This window comes from Nothoprocta perdicaria, unplaced genomic scaffold (assembly GCF_003342845.1).
Source record: "Nothoprocta perdicaria isolate Ctin4 unplaced genomic scaffold, notPer1 scaffold_3, whole genome shotgun sequence".
Classification (NCBI taxonomy): domain Eukaryota; kingdom Metazoa; phylum Chordata; class Aves; order Tinamiformes; family Tinamidae; genus Nothoprocta; species Nothoprocta perdicaria.
In genome coordinates, this window is record NW_020455532.1 from 2162993 (window position 1) to 2186672 (window position 23680).

Sequence of the window (23680 nt, forward strand, 5' to 3'; positions counted from 1 at the left end):
TGCTTCTTCCTCCTTCCATCATCTCAGAGATCTAGTATATCCTTATCTCAATCGGAGCACTAAGGGTAGCTGGTTCCCTGGGTGCCAGGGTCGTGTGATTCCAACCCAGCAGTGGAAATTCTGTGGACAGATTTCTTCCTCGTTCTTACCCTGGTAACTTTGAAACTCTCAATTTTATTTTTAATTTGGTAAAATATAATGAATACTTCTAAGTAGGAAATATTCGAGGGCATGCTTCAGCTTGGAGCACTTTATTATGGCTGAGTTTTAATCCTCGGTGCATGAGATGGATTACATTGAGAATACTGACATCACCTTAAATATAGCAGCASGAATACGCCACTGCAGTAAATCTTTGCAGGCTTTGATTTCAATTGAAAAAAATGTAGGATGAAAATATCTTCCTTCCCGATTTCAAAAGTTCCCACTGCTACCACTGACTTCCACCATTCACAGGGCACGTGGGACAGTCCACAAAGGGGAAATTCGATTGGTACGTGAAGCACCAGCAGATGTCTTAAAAGGTCTCCCGAGATTTCATAATACTCCGCAAGAGCCGAGAGTAATAAAATGAAATGAAATCGATTGCAGAGCCGAGTTTCCAACCTGATGGCTGCACCTCCAGGGAAAGGTTCGTTCTTCTCGCAGGCAGGACCCTGCAGCCGGACTCTGAATACTCCTTTTTTCCCGAAAGGYGAGAAACTGGGAATGCATCCAACTTAGGAGAGTACAAAGGATGCACTTGCTTCCCAGCATATGAGACACGTCTTGCCCCTGCGAGCCTGAGTGCTCCGATATCTTTTGCCACTTCTGTGATTGCTCAGGGAATTTACTGCATCTCTTGTGTCTTTAAGGTAYCAGGGCGCTGCAGATGAGCTCAGAGGTTTGCATGGGGACTCAAGTAGAAGTAGTGTTGAGGAGCCTTGTAGATATGTGAGATGGGGATAAAATGGCCTATTTTGGCCATTTGGATATGGATAAAATAAGAGTTTTGTGCTCACAGAATATTCRCTGATTTTTTTAATGAATCAGCGTTATAGTTCCCATAAATGGAGTATTACAAAGCCAGCTATTACAGTAGGTGGATGTCACCCATCCTGGCCTGCCAACGATGTGTGAGGAGTACCCGTCCTGGCAAGAGATGTGAGATTTTAAAGCCCTCATTTTGTTAGCGAGAAGCCCCAGCTACAACATCATCCATCCGCGCGCATCTGGAGTATTATCACCAAGTGTCTATGGGAGCAGCCCAAGCTCTACGCGTGCTCTGATCACATACCTATCATCCAAGAGACGTGCAAGACAAACATGTGTAACAGCACTGCTGAGCACCACTTTTGCAGCCAGCATTAATGGTATGGTTTCGTGGAAAAGCGCAATTCACAGCATTTGTGGGTGAACATATGCAAATCAGCATATAAATCAGGCTGATGAAGCTGCAGCAGCCACCACAAACCAAAAATAAGTGTCTCTTTTCCCTTTAGGCTAACGCTATCACTAGCTGGAGTAACAGCTGCACTAGCCTGATGAGACCCAAGAAGGCCATTATAGGATATTTTGGTGGCTTCAAGCATAGTGGACTGAATGTAAAACCCTCTTTGCAAATTTGTGGTCTTGCTTTTTTTTATTTATTTATTTTTTTGCTAGTGTGATCAGCATTGTGTTGTTGCATATGTTTTCCCATAAGGGTTTGTACTGGGTGGTTACCTACATYGTGGGAGAGAATGATTTCTCTTTTACAGTTCCTTGTTTGCAATGAGCATTGCAGCCACTTCGAGTAGATGCAGGTTGACGGTAGCAAAATCTTTGGTTCAGTCTGATCAGTCTCCTTTAAGTCTGACAAGCCGAGRGGAATTAAAATGCAGAGAAAATTATTCAGAAAGGAAGATGTAACTTTGCAATTTAACTTTGCTAGGGGGTTGACGTTTCCAGCACTGGTTTGGGTGTCTAGGCTTGGGAGCCTGTGGTGGGACTCATTGAGCTGAACACTTTTCAGAAGATATTGAACCCCASCTTTTGCAAATCAGGTTTTGGCAGGTAGCTGAAGATGGATCCTAAACGCCTGGTTTAGCTGAAAGCTTAAGCTTAGCTTTAAAAAAGAAAAAGGACTAAGCTGGGTACCATGGCAGTAAGGGAGATGCTTGACATGCAGGAAGGAAAAAAAGATGTTTTGGCGAATTAAAAAGATGTTTTGGCGAATTAAAAAGATGTTTTGGCAAATGAAAAAGAAACACCAATGTAAAGGCAACAGGGGTTAGAAAGAGACAAGGTGAAATTAAATTTTCAGGGCTAACAACAACAGGCCACAAAATAGCAGTAAAGTAAAGGGGGAAGGGGAATGATCTTTACAGGTTTTGCTGAGAGACCATGAGGTCTCCACGATCTTAGACCTTGTTTCTGCTAGCTCTGAAATAACCCAGATTTGGTCAATCTGGACATGTTTTTAGAGATTTGCTGGTTAGCTTCTTTCTACAATGATTGCTTGGGTGCTGTTGGGATTCTGCTGCTGTGGGTAAAGTGAACTGGGGAATCGCAAGTCTCAGATGGGCATCACATCTTTTAGATTGAATTGAAATAAATAAATAGTCAAGAAGTAAAATAAAGTGATCTGGTGTCACTTTCAGAGCTGAATAAAATGCTGAACCTAACTAAAACCCATCAGTGGTGAAAAGTGAGATGGCATTTTAAATTTAATCCCGTTATTGTGCTCTAAAACCTTATTAATAGGTAGGGGTTTGGTAAATCTTGTTATTTTAATACTATCCCGAGCATTTCTGAGGCAGTGCTTCTTTCTTTTATAAAAGAGTCATTTTTGAAGAAAGATAATCTCTCTGTTAGTGAAGTTCAGAAGCACACGAGCTGCAAGCCCAAATGACGTGGATTTAAAGGAGGATCTCTGGAAATTTGCCGTAGGGAAGGAGCAAAGAGGAATTGCCGGGAGAGGTTGGCCCCTCCGGCCGGGTTAATGCATGTCTGCACAAGGCCCAGCACAAGGCTGCACACTGGTAAAATTTAAAATATTAAAATATTGCATTTGCAATGTGGTGATATCACGTGGATCAGCCCAGCATTGCAGAAGAGCGAATCCTGCAACCCCTTCGCGYGCCGAACCGCAGCCGCGCTTCGCACCGAGTCCCATTCATTCCAGCGGAGCTCTCTTGTAATCAATATATTTGTTTCCAAATTATAGTGCTATTGGTCCAACTTGATCTTTATTGGTGCTCACCAGCTCCATGTGCAGCAGGCCTGGGAGCGCTGCCGCGGCCGGGGCCGCTGGCGTCCCGCTCCCATTGTCTGCGCATCCCGCCCATTGTCTCGCCTGCCAGTTAGCGCCGAGCGCCCGCAGCAGATGTTGGGGGGAGGCTTTTTTGTCTCTCTTTTTAAGACGTTTTTGCCTCTTTAAGGACCAGAGCGGGCTAGAGATTAATTCTTCTCGTTGCTGTGTTTTGTCTGTGTAGGTTGGAGAATTTCTAGGGAAGAAAATGTGTTTTCTTGCCGCGCGAAATACTCGATTGTCAGTGGGAATGTGTTCCTGACTTCAAAGGGAGCCCTAAATTTCTTGRTAGCTGATAAGGGGCAATCCTGCTTTGACTGCAGTCAGCGTGGATATTCTTTTGGGGTTTCACGGGCACTGCTCCAAGCCAGGGCTGTCCATAATGCCGTGGTTCCACTCCATGGGCACCATCCAAGCTTCAGCATTTGCTTTTGTTGACAGTGGAACAGAGAATTCTGGGGTAGATTTTGAAGACTTAGGATCTTATCAAAATACCTGTTTTCTGATCAAAACCTAGCTAATGTAAGAAGGTTTCTTGGATTTTCCGCTGCTGGATCACCCTAAGAAAGAGAAGACTGTCCTAGGCCACAGCTGGGTCTCTGGGGCGTTGGTCTAAGTTGGAAAGCTGGAAGGTTCAAGCTCTTTCTCAAGAATAGTTACCCATCCCTGATCTTCTGTTTAATGATCCACTAGAACCCAAGTGATAGAGCATGAGAACATCTCTCTTTTTCCCTCTCTTATGTCCACATGAGAAAACCAGAGACAAACACAATGAGTAGGGATTCCTCTTCATGAATCCTTTTAGCCTCAGTGATCCAACCTGTTTCGGTGACATTTCATGAAGATTAATCTGTCCCAGCCAGTTCTGCTGCAGTGAGAGCCGAAGACAGGGAGCTCACGGAGGTGAGCAAAGCCCAGGAGATCCTCATGGAATTCCCATCTCCAAACCCAGCGCCGCTGCCATCCCATCCCAAGGCCTAGCTGCCTCCCAAGMACTAGCCCTATTGCTGAATCTTTAAACAGAAACAAAGCAAAAAATAATAATACACGCCATGSCTTGATTAGGGATTAGAAATGTTAACTGGCCAGTGCCTTTTTCTGCAGGGGTATGCAGCCCCTCTACCTTTAATTAGAGTAGCCCATGGTACTTGCCATAAAGCTGATAAGTAATAAATAGCTGCCTTTGTCACATGCAAGTTCAGCATTGTGAAACGGCACACGGACGGCTTTAAAAAGCCTTTGATTAAACCCAGCACTACAGTAAATCTACAAACACAGAGGAAAGAAAAGAAGCTATTTAGTCTGTGCCAGTTCCCGGCATTAAGTATGCAAATTTCGCGGTGTCTTCAGCTCCCAAGAACAGCAGGCGCTGAATGCAGCAGCAGCAGCAAGCGGCACGACATCATTCATTTCAATCATTAAAACAAAAGCGGGATAAATCGCTACCTAATTTGTAAAATATGCTTATCATATAGGCTCTTTGGTCTTTAAGAAAAGCACCAGCTGAATGAGAATCACTGAATTATTTTGAAAAAAAAAAAAAAAAAAAAAGCTTGAATCAATTCTGGTTTTCCCCCTACTCCCAGTGATTGTTCTTTTTTATCTTTTTTTTCCCCCTTTTTCTTTCCTTTTTTTCTTCCTTTTCCTTTCTTTCCACTCCATTCTCCTTCCCTGTCCTGAGCGTTTAGTAAAACCGAACTGTATCATTTCATAAGCTCCCATCCCAAGACAAGGGGAAAAAAACAGTATTTATTGCTGAATGTGCGCAATCTGGCATTTCCCAAACGGMAAAAAAAAAAAAAAAAAAAARGCCAATTAATTATTATCACCCCCAAAAGCCCATCGAGCCCCACACAGTCATTGCTGCTAGGTGTGTGCTGAGCCCCTGGAATAGTCGGTCTGCGGGAGATGCCAGGGACAAACATGCTCCGTGATCCAGACTCCCATGGAGGCCCCTTTCACCGTGCCGGGTGCTCGGCTCAGCCGGCATCRCTTGGACCCACCACCACAGCGAGGACCATTGGTACCCCGGGAGCATCCTCAGTTCCTCCCTACGTGCATTCACCCTCTGCTGCATCCAAATGCACGGGACCCTGCAGATAACTCATTTTTTTCCCAATAAGACCGTTCTTTTAGCATGAGCTAATTCTCCACGCTTTCCATTGCATATTTGGGGTGCCAAAGCCCGGACGCCTTTCACCCGGTCTAGCCCTCGAACGTGCCGTTCTTTGTGAGGTWTCCAACGTGGGAGCCGTGGGTGAGAAGAGAAGCGGGACCGGCACCCCGGCTCCTCTGCAAAACGTGCCCTTGGATGATTTTCCAGCTGCTCAGCCATTCGGCGGCTGAGGATGGTGCCGCGGGCAGTACAGCTCCCCACTGCTGTTCTGCTGGAGTGTCAGCAGATGGAGCAGATCACGGTTATTGAGGTTGGACGCGGCGGCTGTCAGGAGCCGAGCGCTGCCTGGCATGTGCAAATAGGTCTTGGGCATCTGCTTGTGTCTTGGGCTGGTCTCCGCTGAAAATTATAAGACAAAATGCACCGGTTAGGGCGACCCTGGGCTGCAGTTTGGATCATACTTGGGTTCAGGGCAAGGGGTCTGCGGCAACACGGTCCATGTGAAACATCGCTGGTGTTGGTGCCAACTTTTGCTCCATTTTAGTCTTGATTTACTTTATTTTGGGCAGAGCACTCAAGAAAGGGAGTTAAGTAGTAGCTTATCTTGAATGTTCTTTAGGGTGTCTGGGTGACATCTGTTCAATGAGCTGGYGGAGAAGCCAAATGCCTTGGTGGATGGAGCCCGAGGAGGTCGGTGTGGTTGCTTTGGAGAGCTAAGTCCGGGTACCTGGAGCTTGCAGGTACCAAATTCTACGAAATTCATTCCTTATTGCTGTACCCAGGCCCTAAAATTCCCATTTCACTGGAAAAAATGTTCCCAGCCCCAGTGTCAGCAGGACAGACACCAACATTGAATATATTGAATATCACAATAGATCTGCCTGCACCAAACGACCTCATCACAAGCCRCTTACAAACAGTAGTTTGATGCTGGAGCATTGCCCTCAGATATATGATAAGGGACAGAGGAGATTTAATGTCAGGATGCAGCAAAGCACGAGCCCACGCTTTGTCCATGGGGCACAYTGAGAAGATGATTTCTCCTCTCCTTCCCCAGCAATATCTGTGCTTGCTGGGATAGATATTGCAGATTCTCTCAGGAGAACACAGCATTAGACCAGCTGGCACTGGCCTTTTTGGCCACACTGGCTATTTCTGGAGGTAAAACACGCTGCATCCAAGCCAAAATGCCAAGGAGCAGCTCCTAGCACCCAGAAATCCTTGGAGAAGGAAGCTGAAAATCAGGTTCCTCTCCTGCCTTTGGTGCGGGAGCCCTCGCTGCAAAGAAACTCATAGAAACTTCGGCAGCACAAGCTGTTCCTGTGATGTTGTTGTATAAATATGTTTTATGTATAAATATGCATTTGAATACATGTTTGGACTCAAACCTGTCTGTTCATCCAGCTGTCGAGTAACCTCTGCAAACAGCAGGGTCCTTCCTGACAGATTGAAACCAAGAAAACCGCTGTCTGCTCTGCAAAACATGTTTAATTTGTTAAAGAGACGGTAACTTTGTTGAATTAATAAGATGCGCCAGGAAAGGGAGCCCAATCCTGGTTACAAGCAGGGCTTGCAGCTCGCTGGTAATCCTGCAATTAAAGCTACAGTACCAGCGTAACACAAAAATGGGATTTGCATAATTTGAAATTTGAGGAAAATCTCTAAATACTTTAATTTTGATAGAAACTGTTTCCACTGCTGACATGTGTCTACACCTATAATTTCAGTTGATAAATTGCTGTAATTTCTTCTCCATTTCATGTTCTTTCTAGCATTAATTGTCAGTTGTAGAGTAAAACAGTGGGAAGAGAGAGAGGGAGAGAATAATGTCATTGTGCTTTTGTGGTGTGAATAGCCTGCCCAAGAATGATTATCTTCTGCACAGATGCAAATAGAAAGGAAAAAGAGGGAGAGACCTCTCCACTTCCACGGATCCGCTGTGATGGGTGTCCACGTCCCGCAGGGAGCTAGGCGAGAAGGCAGTTAATGCTGTGCAGGGAGAGGACGTGGATATTTTCCCATCCCTGGGAAGGAAATGGGAATTTCCACGTGGACACAGAGCCCACACGGTGCCGGCACCTCTGCCCCACCAGCCGCTCTGCTTCCCACTGCCCCGAACACCACTTTTCAAGTGACTTTTAAATAAAATGCCCTTTCAAACAGCGGGCTGGTGACGCTAAATTATTCTATTAATTTATTATTCATGATGAAAAATTATTCTAATAAACGATGAAAAATTATTCTAATAACATTCGCCCCTATTAATATGCCCGCTTCCTGGGGCTGCTCCCCTCCGTAGTGTTGATCTATTTGGCGCGGAGTTTATTGCAATGAAAACCTGCTGCTGTGGAAATGGGCTGCACTGAGCAGAAGCTGGTGCAGGGAGAGGAGCTGCAAACGAGTCAGCGTGGGAAGCGAGCACAGAGCGTGTCGGTCCCATGGTCCTGCCCAACTCCATGCTGGGGAGATCTTCTTGAGGAAGCTCAACAGGTTCTCAGGTGCCATCTAAACTGGCTTTTCTTTCCCCATCGTCCACAGAAGGAACGTGACTTCCAGAAAGAGTTTTCTAACTTTTCACCATCTGGTCAGCTCCTCCAGCATCCTAATGCTTTAAGCAGTGACCAGAAGTGGTGGCTTCTTTGGACAAGTGAAGGATTCTCTATGGGAAGCTTGAGGTCCTCCTAAGGAGGAGGCTGGAAATGCAGCAGATGAAGGGGATTCCAGCCATGCATAACCCCTTGATGGACTGGAGTACGGATGGAGGACACCGGCCCAGCTCCAGGCTCTCATCACACCAGTCCCAAGAGTTTATCAGCAGCATCCCTCACCTGTAGCAGAGCTTTGCTCATAGGAAACAACTTTGCTGATGCTCCCATTGGCCAGAGATGTTGCTTTCCCAGAAGCTTTGACCATTCGTGGGTTCAGTCTGCACAAAATATAGTCCATACAGGAACCAGATTTTTTTCTGACCTTTTTTTTCTCTCTTTTCTCCTAACTGCCTGTACAAACCTCATAATGCCTTGCACAAATATATCCCATTCCACCCATCCCTTCCCTCCTGGCACATGCCGTTATGCCAACGGCACAGCAAATGAGATGCACAAGTGCACCTTAAATGTTTCCATGACTCCAAGCCTTAATAAAAAAGCTAACCTCCAGGTGACATTATTATAGCTTTAACAAGTAGAGTGCCTGAGTAAAAGAACTTCATCTCAAAGGACTTTCACTGAAGCCATCTTCTTCTTTGTGCCTTCCTCCCTCACAGCGCCGGTAATTAAAGGACGAGCAGCGGCTCAGAAGATTCCTTAGCTTTTGCATTTGAGGATGACTTTCACTCCATTTTCCCCTCTTTTTTGATGGCATATTAGATCAAGCCATTAAGCAACATCCGCTGTTTCTCCTGGGAATATTCCTCAATAGTAATGAATAGCGCTGGCTGCGGGACTGCTGCCTCCGTGCCCAGGAACGCTGCTGGCGCCCRGCACGGCCCCGTGCTGTTTGCTTCTGTTTCTGAGGTTCATTTCATTGGTAATTTTTTTTTTCTCCTCTCTCCCTGGGATTCTGGAGGCCCTGCTCTGTCCCGAGTTTAGAGGCAGAGAGCCTGAAAAATACATGTTTGTATCTGTATCTGCATCTGCATCCCAAAGGGATACTAATGCAGGCAGCACCTTCAGCTCCATTTGCCTCATGCCACTTRTTCCTCCCATCTCCAAAAAGTTAATCCAGAGTTTTAGCTGGCTCCGGTTGGGAAGTTTCTGCAGGCAGCCTGGAGGATGCTTGGTAGGCTGGTCCAGCAAGGTCCAGTTCCCCTGGGCCATCCCCATTACTGGAGGCAGCAGGGACAGGTCCCCAAACCCTGTGACAAACAGAACCTGCTTCCTGAGAGCTCAGATCCCCCTGCTCCCAGTTTTCCCAGCATATTGCRTGAGCCGGTCGTGATCCCCTTCCCTTATTGCCCCAAGTGGCTCTGCAGACCTACACATAAAAAAACTTCCCCTCGTGTGTTGTGTCTTTTCTCCCACGTATTGCACCACAWCGACAGCTCCTGTAATGCTAATATACAGATCAAAACTTGAAGGCAAAATAGAAACAGCCAAACATATTAAATGCTGCTTTTTTTTTTTTTTTTTTTAATGTTTGGAAGCTCACACAAAAATCTAGATATTAAATTGATGTCCTGGCACTTGTGCAGCATTACAGGCAGATTCAATTAAAAGAAGGAAATATGTCCAGCCTGTAGTGTGGGCTAAGCAGCGATAAAAAAAGGCAAATCAATTTTTCAGGGGATTCAAAGGCTGGTGCAGATTTCCAGAAGGCAGAAGCCCAAAATATATTTATTAAAAAAGACCCTAGGGCTCAACARTGTCATTTTAACCAAACTATTGCACCTCCAATATTATCAACTGTCAGTATATTTTGAGAAATATTTTGTAAATAATCCATTTATACATATAGCTATAACATGGTACGTATATATAGATAAATGCATATGCTTATGATGCATGTATTGAGCAACACTGGTTGTCTGATGGAGGCGCAGCCGTACACTGCAAAAACATGGGCCACCTAACTTTGAACATATATTTGACTRTAAGTTAGCTATTCCTATTCCTATTTACATGTTGCTGTGTTGTTTTCTATGTAACATTAAACTAGGGATCTGTATATGCATACGTACATACGTAGGTGTCTATGTATGTATTTAGCCAGCCGCTCTAATGCAGAACCAAGAGCTCATATCCCCCATAAACCACAACAGCCTTTAGAAATCAAGAGATGGGTGAGTCCTCACCTCTATTTTATTTCTTAGCCCAATTCCAGCAAAACATTGGGAATTAGGGTAAAGTCTCGGCCCCACGGACCTCAACAGAGGCAGGAAGGTTTCTCCCTGCTCCATTCCCATTTTCCATCCTTTCCCCTCTTTGCTTTTTGTCCCTGTTGTTAGAAACAGGTGACTATAAAACGTTGCAAGGCGTCGGGGCAGCAAACTGAGAAAACATCATTTTCTGTTGTTGCGCCGAGCCACAGATTTATTTCCCCAAAGAAACCAAAGTGTGACTGCAAAGATTTAAAAAACAGAGCTAAGCAGCGTGGTGGAGATGATTAAGGTGCCCTTCCAAGAAATAAATAAATAAACACAACCTCCTGGCACTTTCCCCTCGGTCTTCATTACACCCTATGTCGTTACACCCGCTCTCGGTATAATCAAGACGAGAAAGAGCTCAGGAGAGTGAGAACCTCCCATTTCAGCCCCTCCGTGTTCGAGACACTATCAGCCCAGCTGGCAGCACGAATGTGTTTTTTATTTAAAACACAGGCAAACAAACACAGAGGGAAAGAAACCCTGTGAAGCCAAATTTGCTTCTAAATCTATTTCCGTTTCGCAAGGCTCAAGATCACCTTGAACCATCTTTGCGATTTCCTTCTCTCTTTTTTTTGTTTTGAAGTCACAAGTTCTACAGAAAAAAAGAAAACAAAAAGCAACTAAAGGGAAGAAGGAATTTATAGAGAGTCTATTTAGGATATGTATTTTTTAATGCTGACATTTTCAAAGGTTGAAATGTTGTTGGTGTCTTTTGCAAAGTTATGCCATTTAAACGAGATAACATGGCATTTTCCCATTAAAGAAAAGACCTGCTTTTTTACTAGCACCTTTGAATAGTTTATCATTTTGCAATAATGTCCTTCAGCTATGTAGCACTCTGTTCTTTTTCAAATGGAAGACAACATCACTTCTAATTGTGCTTATGATACCAATTAGCATGGGGGGGGAGGGGGGTTCTGCTTTTATTAATAAACAGCATTTCGAAGAGCACAGTGGATATCCTAAATATTTTTCCCCAACACGGGATGCAGGAAGAAATTGAAATTCATTCCTTTTTCAGCAAAAAAGCAAAGCCATTTTGAAATTGCAAGCCTGATTGAATTAACAAAGTATTAGACAATTAACAGTCTTTATTTTTATGTTCTTTAAAATGCAGATTCGACTTAATGCTGTTTTTGCCATCATGCTTTTCATGTGTCCTAATTGTTAGCTAAGTAGTGTCAGAACTGCATGTTATCGGGCCAAGGCAGGTGTCAGGTTTAATATTATTAAAGACGCAATTACTCTTTTCTCAAGCACAGCTTGTCAGTTTAGCTCATCAATGTATATATCAATACATTTTTTAAAGGAAAAAAAAAATGACCATTTTCCATTCACAGTTATCTCCTTGGAATCCTACATCTTGCTTTGGAGATGTCCAACCTTCGCCCGTGTTGGTCCYGGTGACCCTAATGAGGGCTGGCAGCCCCAAGGAGCATCAAGCTGCTCTGCCAAATTGTCCAGCTTGGGAGAGAAAGAGTTTGATGCAGTGTTAGTTATGATGCCAATGCCYGTAGGAGCGATGATGATGGACGGTGAGAGCTTCCACCCTCTCTTTGCCTTTTGCATGGAAGGAAACGTCCCCCTTTTCTGTCTTTCAAAAGCTGATGGGCTCAAATCGCCACCTTCCTTGCTTGTGACTCTTGGATTTTTCTCCAGTTGCTATCGGAATTCAACTYCTCTGAGGATGCATTGACTGGATAGAGGAGTCGCTAAAAATATAACTGGATATTAATGGAATCTATTCACTGAACATGGCAAGAATTCATAAACCATTTCATCTGACGAAAGCAGAAACTCTGAAATGTATTTTGTGGAATTCTCCTACAGGATATCCTCACTGAATTCCCAAATCATGATTTGTTTTGGGCTCTGCCTAAACTCAGTTTCCAAGGAAGCTTTAGAAATGGGATGCTTCTCTTTGGAGTGAGCGACACGTTCCRTTTGACCCCGAGTGAAGAGCACATACTCACACTGCTGCAATTTGGCTGCTGTTCAAGAAATCAATTATTCTCCCGCGCCTCCGGAGGGGAATTGTTCCCTGACCGTTCCTAGCCACATGAACCATATCCTGAAGAGCAGATAAACCATAAACACGTAACAGTTTAACGGATCACGCTGTAGTTTATTCACACATCTTTTTCCAGCACCAGCACGCCAAAAAGGTATTTTCATTCTGACACTTCCCTTTCCTGCTCATTCGGAGCAAGGTCTTTTCCGAAATGGGTGCCCAAATAGTCCAAAGTCCCTGTTTTTACCTCATTTATTACCATCCATGTTTGTGTCCTGCAGGCTGAACAGTTCTGGTCATTTTAGGATGAGGTTTAATGCACACTGCCAAGGCAGTCTCTGTTTGCTCTGGAGATGTGTTCCCTTTGCTGCTGGATCTGATCTGCAGCCAAGAATTTTCCGGCTCTTTGGAGTTTTCATGCAGTCTTTATGAGGTTTGGAAAAGTGCATCAACTCCAAAGGGATTGCTCTATGTCTGCCCCATTGAAATGTAAGCCTTGGTGGGAAATGGATGCACCTTCACTGCTCTCAGAATTTCTTGACCTAAGAAAGATTTTAGCAAATTAAAATGTTCATATAATTGGCTAGGGGTGAAAAAATAACTCCCATCTTTCCCCAACCCTTTCCACTTTCTATGGGTGAAGATGAAAATGGCATTTTGATGCTAACGAGATACAGCACAGCTCAACCTCAGCTATTCCTGGCTACGGGCACCCTGGTTTCAGGAATTTTCCCTCTCCACAGGCCATGCATGTCCATGCATCAGAGCATCCCTGCGCACGCAGAGTCTGCGAATAGCTGCATGCAGAGCACGACGTGCAAGGCAAGTGAGGTGGATGGAGGAGGAGGAAGGAAGGGGAATAGTTGAGAGGACTTAAAGAAAATTGATTTCCATTTAATTTTTATTTGGGTCAATATTAATTTGCAACAATAGGCTTTTTAATGTAGAATTTCTCCCAGCTTTCATGCGTTTTTTTCAATCTGACAGGGTGGTAGAGACTGCGACTGTAATTAACAGGGCCACACATTCTACTCCAACTTAAATTCTCCAGGCTTAATTCTCTTCTCAACTCAGGACTAATCAGAAGTAATTTCATTTCCATTAATGTATTTTACAATGGTGAGAATCTGGTGGCAGAGCGAGGTCTTTCCATCCCTTTCCAGGGAGGAGATGGTATCTGCACCACGGCATTGCCAGGAACGTGAGAGCGAGACCAGGAGATCAAAGCAATCGAGCTCTGTGTTTAATTTCTTTTTCCAAGAGAGTAAGGCTAAGGAAAGGGAAAACCTTTTTTATGAGAAGACCTTTGAAGAAGACAGAACAATTTGGGGAAATTTAGTTCAGTGTAGCTAGAAATTCTGATATTGTTACGGGAAAGAAGGAAGGGAGGGAAGATCTGACGCTCTCTAAGGGGAAGTCTCTAGAGTTCTTCCTTATACCCTTCCCACAATAACCATCTTTTGGTTACCCCATCTGCAGCAGCATCCTGTACTCACAGCATGGCCAAGTCCTTTAAACCTGTCATCTACCACCCCTTCCTCAATGATACTACTGGAGGCCACTTTGTCTTCATTTCTGCTCTAGGTGCCATGGCCAGGTTGCCTCCCATGGAGACCAAGTTCCACCATCTGCATCTGTGGGTCCTATAGGTCTGTGCAGCTCTAGCTCCATCTAGAATAATCACCTTAGAAACATTCACAGAGTGTTTGTGCTGCCTGTTCCCACTTCCCATAAATACCTGGAAAGTTGAACAAGAGGTCCCATCTCTGTGGGCTGATTACAGAGGTGCTGCAGAGGAAGAGGAAGGCTACCAGGCGACCTGCTGTTGATAGGGAGGAAGCTGGAGACCCTCCACTCTTGGCCACAGAAAGTCCAAAGTCCCCATAAGTGCCATAGAGAAAGAACCAACTTGGGTGAGGAGAAGCTCTGAGACAGGCAAAACAAGCCTTTCTGTGGGCATTAGGTGGCTCGGTCCCTTCCTCACCTTTGAGAGTCTCCACCTGGGAATTTTAGGTCTGGGATGCAGTGTTAGGAGCAAGTCGGGGTCCTGTTCTGCTCCAGGAGCCTTTACGGTGTATTGGCACTAGCACTTGATTGCTGCACTTTGATATAACTGAATAGGTAATCAGGCCAGTCCTTATTTTAGCCCGAGGATATGCCTTTGATTTGTAGAGGTTGGCCATTTCTTATCGGAGTTTGAAAATGGGATTATTTAAATGTGTATTGATGTTTCTCATGTGGTCTAACTGTGCGGTTCAACATGGTAATTCAACTCGTAGCGCGCTACCAGATTGTTATCTAATATGATAAGATATGAGCAGCACAGAGCCGAGATGATGAAACAATCAGGGCTGTTGACTCGCTGGGGTCCCGCTAAATCCAGTCTGCTTTCATACTTAATTATCCTGTCAAGTTCCTCCAATCTCGGCTCCTCCAGCCCTGGGATGGCTGCGGCAGTGGTGGTGACACCACTTGGGGAATGCGTAAGTCGATCCAAATAATTCCAGCTGATAAAATGCCTACGGTGCCTCGGCGGCAATAGGAAAAAGCCACTGATTCCAGCGTGCTGGACTGCAAAATTGTCCCTCTGAGTGTTTCTAATGTCGCTGAGGGACGTTTGGAAAGGCTGCTCTTAGGTAACGTCTGCCACCCGAGTCCTACATGCCAGAGGCAGGGGAAAAAGAGCAAGTGAAAAGTGCTGGAAATGCCTCTGCATGCTGCTTATGTCTTTTTTTAACCTCATTATTACCGTCACTTTTATTAAAGATAATTAAGCTGTATTGCTTAATCCTAAAAGAGAGATTTTTCAAGCCTTTCTTGCCCTTGTGCTCAACTCATACATTGAGAACTCATATACCGGTCTTCTCTGGGGATGCTCACGGGAGGTGGGAGCAAAGGTGACAATATCTTTAAAAATGGAAGCAGGAATTTGGAGTATTCAGGTTTAATTCTCATTAAGGATCATGCAGAAGTAGCAGGAAAGGTTTTAAGTGCAGCACTGGCACATCGGTCCCGTGCGCCCGGTCCCGGCCACCCTGGCTCCCCTCCGCACCTGCACTGCCTGATGAGCTTCGACATGCCTTAAAATAGGTTAATTTGTGGAAAAGTGACAGAAATAAATTGCTGGCACTTTTGTGTGCTGATAAGTTTAACCTTTTTTTTTTTTTTTTCCCTCCCCCAAGCAGCTAAATTGCCAATCATCCGGAAACACGCCAGAGTTCACCCGTTACATAAAGGAAGCTGTTAGGCTCATTTAAAACAATATTGACCTTTTTCCCGTCCTTTCCATTCTCACTAAATTACAGGGTACATTTTTTGAAATGTGGCTTTTGTCTGACTGTAACCAAGTGACCCCAGTTTTCCTTTTTTTTTCCCCTCTTTCAGCTTTCAGCCTTGCCTTTCTACCTCCAACCGGTTTCTTCATTTAATCACCGAGATTTTCAAATCCATAGGTATTAAAAAAAAGAGGATTTGTGTGATACATATACTCTCTAGTTACAAAAATCTACAACTGCAAGCTAAAAAAAGCTCAGCTGCTGCCCATAGGAATAGAGAGAGTGAGGGGGGTGCTGTGTAAAGGACTGGGAAGCGTCTCCTTTCTGCCAAATTCTGCTAGCTGAGTGCATATGAGCTACCAATTTTGCTTAAGACTGACTTTCAGCTGTAGGATTGCCCATAGACTCCTCTCTGGGAGCAAAGCTATTCCTGGTAACAATAAGCTGGGCTTTTCACCCTGTGTTTTGTCTGTAAATCTATTTTATCTATCAATTTTTGTTTAAATCATTAAGTGGTTGTGAGCTTTTGGGTTTTGGTTTTTTTTTTTCTGGGTTTTTTTTTTTTTTTTTTTTGGTTTTATTTTCCGTGAGTGATATTTTCAATAGCTCAGGTTTTGATTTGGCTTGGTTTTGGTTTTTTTGGAAGCTCAAGATGATGTAGGAAGCTGTAGGATTCCTGTCAAGGGAAACATTTGCCTTTCCATTAAACTTGGCCAGCAGAGACCTTGTCCATGGACACATTGATGCCACAGGTTTGACGCCACAGCACCGAGAGACCAAAGGGAATGTGAAATCTTCCAACTTTAACCCCATCCCTCCAGCATTTGATTAACCTAAATGACATTGAAAATGGCCCTGGATGTTTAATTGTGTTCTCTAGGAAAGAGATACTCAGGAGCTAGAGCTCCTTCCAAATCAAGCTACTGATGGAGAAAAKCATTCCTTCAGATTGCTTCCTGATGCAACGCGCAATCCGTGTGCAAAAATATTGGAGTTACAAAGCTGGGATTCGATTAGTTCTGCTGCCAGCACCAAAATTCTCAKAAGCTCTGCAAAGTGTGCAGAGAAGGAGCTCGGCGCTTGGCGAGGAGCTTTGCAGGAGGAGGGCATGAGAAGCCGAGCACGCCTGGGTTGTCACTCGGGAGCTCCCGTGCAAAAGCTTTGGAGTTTTGCAGAACATTTTGCATTTAATTCTGGTACATGCAGAGCACAGTTCTTTACCCTACARTTCTGCTTGGGAGCCCAAGCATCCTCTTGCAAATTCCGGGTGCTTGGATCTCTCTGCAGTGGTTGCAACATGGAAACCCTACCTGCTGCCTAGAGCTCTGTGGCCTTTAGATTGTCTAGTTTTACCCAGCATTCGTATGTGCCTGAGTATAAAATTGCCCTGCACAATTATTCAATCTCATGACAACGATTCAGTTTGCAAAGCAAAAATAATCATGTGATTACCCTGCAATTAGCTGATAGTTACTAATCCATTGCATCTGCAGAGCTTGCTTTCCATTTCTGAGGTATGTAGCGGTGATKTGCAGGAAAAAAAGCTGGGTGCTGGCCCCAAGCACCTTGAAGATCTGTGTATGCATGCATGCAGTCTGTGCCTATATGCATTGCAGTCTGTGCATGCATGCATGCAATCTGTGCCCGTATGTACTGCAGTCTGTGCATGCATGCGTGCAGCCTGTGCCTATATGCATTGCAGCCTGTGCGTGCATGCATGCAGCCTGTGCCCATATGTACTGCAGTCTGTGCATGCTTGCATGCAGTCTGTGCCTATATGCATTGCAGTCTGTGCATACACACATTGCAGTTTATACATGCAAGTCTTTCCTGTCTTTTCTCTCTCTTCTGCTGGGTGGAAAAAGGAARTCTCTCCACTTAGCGGGGCTGGATAGATCAGACAAGAGTAGTGCTGGCTGCTGACAGCACTTCATAAGAAACCCTCTGCCTGCAAACTGTCTCCCTGATACACAGAGCTTGACGTGCTGCATTGATTTTTGATTGTTTTGCAGAGCTCACTAGTGCATGTTTTCATTAGCCAGGCTGGGGAGTTTTCATACTAACCCTTACAAAATGTTAGCACTATTAATATAATTTGATATTATCTATATTGAATCTACTTGTGACAAGTAATGCACCAAATTAAGCCTCTTTCGTTCAAAACGGATTGGGCTCGTGATTTTTTTTTAATTTTGCCTTCTTTAGAGGATGCTTAAACCGGTTGCAAAACTCTTTGTTCTAACTTCTTAATGCTGCTAGTTGCAAACACAGAATTAGGGCCCAATGTTTTGAATTTAAGGCAGATGAATCCAGGGAGCGCTGGGTGCACATGACCTTTCAGTGACTTCCGTGGGGATCAGATCTGCTCCCATGCAACCCATGCCGAGCTGCAATGGGCTCTCATTGCATGCAACTCTGCAGGCAGAGGGAAATCCACATTTGTGGCCTTTTTGGACCATTTTTTGTTTGTTTGTTATAAAAAAGCATGGTCCTAACTAGCAAAYAACCCCTCTGATATGTCTGTGCGCTCCAGTCATAGCCCGTCCACTTGACCAGCGTGACTGTCACAACTGAAATCTCTTCTCTGAGATGATTAGATTAGTTTCTACAAGTCGGAGCAGTGCAGAGGTCTTGACATTTGTATTTGGGTACTAGAGCCTGACATTCAAATGCATTTGGATCGGCAAACAGCCTCATTTAAGAAGTAGTGTAAAATSCATTAATCTGATAGGTGATTTTTATGTGGGGAAAGACTCTTCTCCCTCATGTTTGGCTCAGTAAAATCCACTATTTCCTCCTGCAGATTTAAGCAACCTCATGACCGGGATATCCAGCAAGCCAACATCTCCCAGAGGGCAAAATACCCAATTAATGACATTTTCCATTAACCCAATGCAGGAGACAGTGGATCTGGCCATGCACTGGGTCCCTAGTTATATCACAACGACGTTGCACGCTGTTGATGCCATTATTTAGACGCCAAAATTATGGATATATTTTTATTATGATTCTAGCTGACGTAATGATGTAATTATTTAACGTGTAGATGGTGGCAAAGCCTCCAGCMGATTCCAAGCCCCACGGGTGAACTTGGATATCCCAGCCTGGAAATGTCCCTCCTTGCAGTGACACGGAGTGGCATCACCGCTGCTCAGCGCTCCTTTGAATGGGGAAATGCAAATGACATTATTCAATTTGCAGACGCCTTTTCATTCATGATGCAGCATTAGCATCTGGTACCTAAAGGAAACCTTCCCCGCCAGCTCAAATTGAGAAGCCCGACTGAGAAATCCCACTCAGCCCAGCAGCTTCTGCACCCAAACACAACYGGCTCTGGAGAGACGCTTTTTCCTGAGATTTCCCCAAAATGCACATGTGGTTTTGGGGGAAAGTGCTTCAGATTCCTGCTTGCAACGTGGTTATTATATCCAGTGTATTATTCAGTGCTAGGTGCTGATAACCCCGTGCTTTGCTGCCTCGTGCCCGCACTGGGCTGCTGTTTGCCCTGCAATATTGGTGCAGAAGGAGCGTTTTTAGTGCACATGCGTCTCGCTGCCTGCATCAGCTCTGCTCAAAATCCGCAGCTGAGAAATGCTGCATTTTTTTTTTTTTCTGCTTGTCTCTCTTTTGATTTTAACCAATGAGAAAAAGTGGCCTCGTGTTAATGCAAATTCATCTTCCCAGATGGAGAAAAAAAGCATTTCAAACAAAGCAAAGCAGCGAATTCAGAACTCAGGGCAGGCCGTGGCAGGGTGGGCAACGGCTGCTGCTCCCAAATTGTGCAAAGGACCCATATCCCTGGCGCTGCTGGTAGCTCTTTCTATGTGGAATAATGTCTCTTGATAAATTGGAGAAAATTTGACATGAAAAAATATGTGAGAATATGCACACATATACATGGGTGTGTGTACATATACATAATATACTTATTTATTATGCATATCCTTGAGTGTGCATATGAGTGTGCGTCTGAACGATAAGAATAACGAGCAATAACAGGAATGAGGGGACAATTACYCTGATCTTTTGTAACCCATCCTGGCTGCACAAATCATCATTCTGAGCAGCCCGAAAAGAGAAAACTAAGCATAATAGACTATAGGGAGGCATATTTAAAAAATAAATTAAGAGATAAAATGCACGGAGACAGAATGCCATGTTTTGTTATGTCAGTCTCTCCCTGCCTTTCTTCAGGAGAGAGGTTTTAAATTAAATTCAAAGAATCTGCTTTTAAATAAACAATGAAAACTGAGAAGAGGCTTCCTTATTAAAATATATATCTGTCTCTATTTTCCTAGCAATATTTTTTTGAAGCAGCGCCACGCTGTGCAGCAGCACAGGAAAGGAGGGCGCAAGGTATTGAGATTCCAAACGGGATGGCACMTCTTTAATGATACATACGATAATTAAAGAATACAATAAACACAATTAGCATATGTTTTAAACAGTTTATTAGTGAAGCTTACCATAAAATCCGAATATAGAGAGCTCCAGGGTTTGTTGGGATAGCAGCTTCTAATCCTCGGAGTCGTAAAACCCCTGGCTTGGAAGAAATGGGCATCTTTACAATGATTGAATCAGCAGGCCACGAGTGGAGCCCACAAATTAGCCCAACACAAGGATGATGATGATGATGCTGCCGCGGCCGCCCGCCCGGACGGGCTCCCTTAACCCCTTCCCACCACGGGACCCCCAAAAATCCCATTTATTTTGCAAATCAGCCCCATCTGCATTAGGGAGGGATATTAGGAGCTGCTTTTTTCTTCCAGTTAAAGGGAGTCCCTTGATTGTGATTTTCAGCCACCAGTTGCTTTGGATGCCTCTGCGGGAGTGACAAAAGCCGAATTCCTGATTTCACCAATTTCCTGTTAGGACCTAGCCAGAATCCTGGCCTAAGGGATGAGGATTGCTAGCGTGCTCTTGCACGGCAGAAATATTGTCCTTTGGAGAGTGGCTCTCTATATTTCTTCTTCTCTCCCTCCTTCGTTCTTAAATACCACTATTTTCCTGTTCTCTCTCCTTTTCTTTCCTTCTGCCTTCAGTGCCATGGGAGGCGTTTGCAGTTTTTCTCTGCTGATTGTGAACATCCTCTTTGCATTTATCACTCTACAGAAGCAGTAATTCCTTCCTCCTTTTGTAGCTGCCTGGCTTTGCAGAAGGCCAGGATGGGTTTTAGCCTGGGGCTCAGGCGTTTTGGGAAGGCGTTGAGTAAAACTCATGGCAATGCAAGTGCATCCTATGAGCATTTCTTGCCCCATCAGCATGAGTCTAAATGCAATGAAAAACAAGGAGCTGGAGGAGCAACCAAAGTCCCCAAAACTGAAGGATCTTCCCCAGGGTAAAAGCAGGGTAGTGGGAAATGCAACAACACAACAAGAATTTTATTGTCCTGCTGCTCAAGCAAAAACTTGAAATGTGGTTGAACCTGACTTCATAAATTGGACCTCAACTGAGCTGGTCAAGGTGTCCCAGGGCCTGGAGCTGTCCGGTTGCTTCCAGTGCCCCCGAGGCCGCTTTGGAGGTTTGGTCCAGGAGGATGCGAGGAGAGACGGAAGGAGGAAGGCAGCTGCACCCGCTCCTTCCCGCAATGCTCCACTATTGACATTCCCGCTCGGATTAATAGCCCGAGATGCTTGCTGGGCACAACAGCCTGAGCGCGGCGAGCAGATTTGATCAGGAGACCTGAGCTTTAGCTCCATCACTGCTATTTAGGGGGAAATTCAGTATTTAGTGGCACATTTGCTGCAAATTGACGGCAAGTRCAAGCGAAACACTGTGTTCCCAGACTCTGCCCCAGGATGCTACTCTGCCACTAAAACCTTCCCCACATACATGCCCTTTTTTTCACTTTTTTTAATGTTTTAAACTAGCCAGACCAGCATAAGCATTTTTGCATTAATTACTTGCATTTTGGGTACGAGATCAGCGCAGCACAGAAGTCAAAGTGGTAGATACCGAATTCAGCCCAAACCTAATTCTGCAACGAATCTGTAACTGTGACGTTGGACTTGAAATCATGTTGGTTACTTCTGCAATTAGTCTAAAAATAATAGCCCAGGGTTCATTATCTAACCCATATCACACACAATTTGACATTTGAGTTTTGAGGACTCATAGGTGTGTTAAAACTGATGACAAGAGGAAAAATGTGTGCAGAAATTGCTCAAGATTTCTTAAAAATAAAAGAACCAGAGATTTATTATGTGCCCCAACTAAGCTGCCCATTAAAAAATGACAGTGTTGGGTAGCCCATACGCCGACATTTATTTGTTCAGCTCCTCCACATAGACTTTAAGGATTCTCTATCCTGGATCATCATCGCTCAGCAAAGAATATACTATAAAAAAAGGAATGCAGATGATAGAATTATAGAAACAAATAGTCGTCACAAAGCATTTGGTGAGGTGAGATTTTGAAAGCCGGCTTTGCAATACAATATTTGTACAATAAACAGAAATTAATATCCATTAATATTAACATAATTATCCTAACTCCAAATGCTGAACTGTTGCCCGTGCTTTCCAGCTAGAGCATCTTACTACAACTGCTTCCGTCGCTGGGGAATAATCTGCTTGTGTTTGCTGTAATGACACATGAAATAAAATGTAATAAAAGGAATAAAATGCGAATTCCCATCTCAGTGAAGAGTAATTCCGCGCTGCGTCTGGTTTTTGCAGCTTCTGTGCACGGTGACTGCTTGGGTTTGCTTGCCCAGCAATGCTGCAGCAGCCGGGCCTGCAGGAGAAACCCTCTCCCTAAAGCAAACTGGAGTCCTCCCAAATTTCTGGTGGCTCCGGAGAGGAGCTCGGAGCAGCCCGGAGCCCCGTGCCTGGAGATGAGACCCTGTGGACATGCTGCAGAACGGGCATCTCAGCATTCGCTCATGCATCATTGCCTGCCAGGCCAGCTGAGATCTGCAAAATAGAATGGTTTCCATGAGAAATAGCTTATTTTTAGGTCTACGGGAACRGCAGAAGCCTGCCTGGAGAAGCAAGGCACCAATCCGCATGGACCAGAGTTAAAGAAAAAAAAAAAAGACGTCTTGTTAAGATAAGCCACGGGCAGCAAAACGGGAACTTCTCCTCACCAACGCGCTCTGACACGTGTCTACATCCCGTGCGCTCGTTAGGTTGTAATTTGCTGCATGCAAACAGCGCCGATGACAGCGACGGGGAGCACGACGCTCACAGACATCGCTCAAAACTGTGCATGTGGGGAGGAGGACCTGGGCTTCGTGGTGTGGTTGGTCCCAGCACCCAGCAGGACACGGCCAACAGGTTCGTYCCTGGGCCGAGGAAAGTTCTGGATTTGACTTCAGGAAGGCTGTGTCCTTAATTTGCAATTGGCTGAGACCCTCTTTGGGGCTTGCCTGGTCGCCCACACAGAGAGGACAATGTCRGTTTTGCTTCTGTTGCTCTCTCTGAAGTGAAATGGAACACGAGAGGTTTTCCCAGCAAATCCCTCCTTTTAGGACCCTTCCTTGTCCACCTCATTTCACACAGAGCAGAGCTGAGTCGCCGCTAACGGTGGTGACATCAACCTGGGCCGATCTGGAAGCACCAGGGTTGTCGAAATGATGGATGAGCATGACAGGAAGGACAGTTTTTTCAACTCATTGGCTGGGCCACCACATTCCCTTAGCATTAATCAAAACATTGCATCCAATCCAAAAAAAAAAACATAACATTTTACCTGGATGTATCACGTCCCCCTTGAACATGATCATTACTGTCAAGCGCAGGTCGCTTTTGAATGCTGTTTTGAGGAGCAAGATCTGGAGCATTTCTTTCTGGAAGTGTTGAAACGAACCCTTTTTTTGGGTTCTTCTCCAGCCTGCCACGTTGCCCTATTTACGACGGCACTAACAGTTGCCAGAGATTATCTGGCTGAGTCACAGCTTTTTAGGGGGTTGACTCTGGTGCTGCAGAGGAGAAGCAGCTCCTCCAAACCCCAAGGTTGCTGCTGGCATCCGTGAGCTCCGAGCTCGCCCTTCTGTTTATCATTTAGCTGAATCACCCTCTCACAGACCAACTGTCAGCTGTCACTCCGTGCTTTTAATGGTACATTGCACTGATGTTGTCTATTTTTTCCCCTTCCTAGCAGCTACGTGCTCGTCTCTTCTTCCAGGCTTCTGTTGGATCTC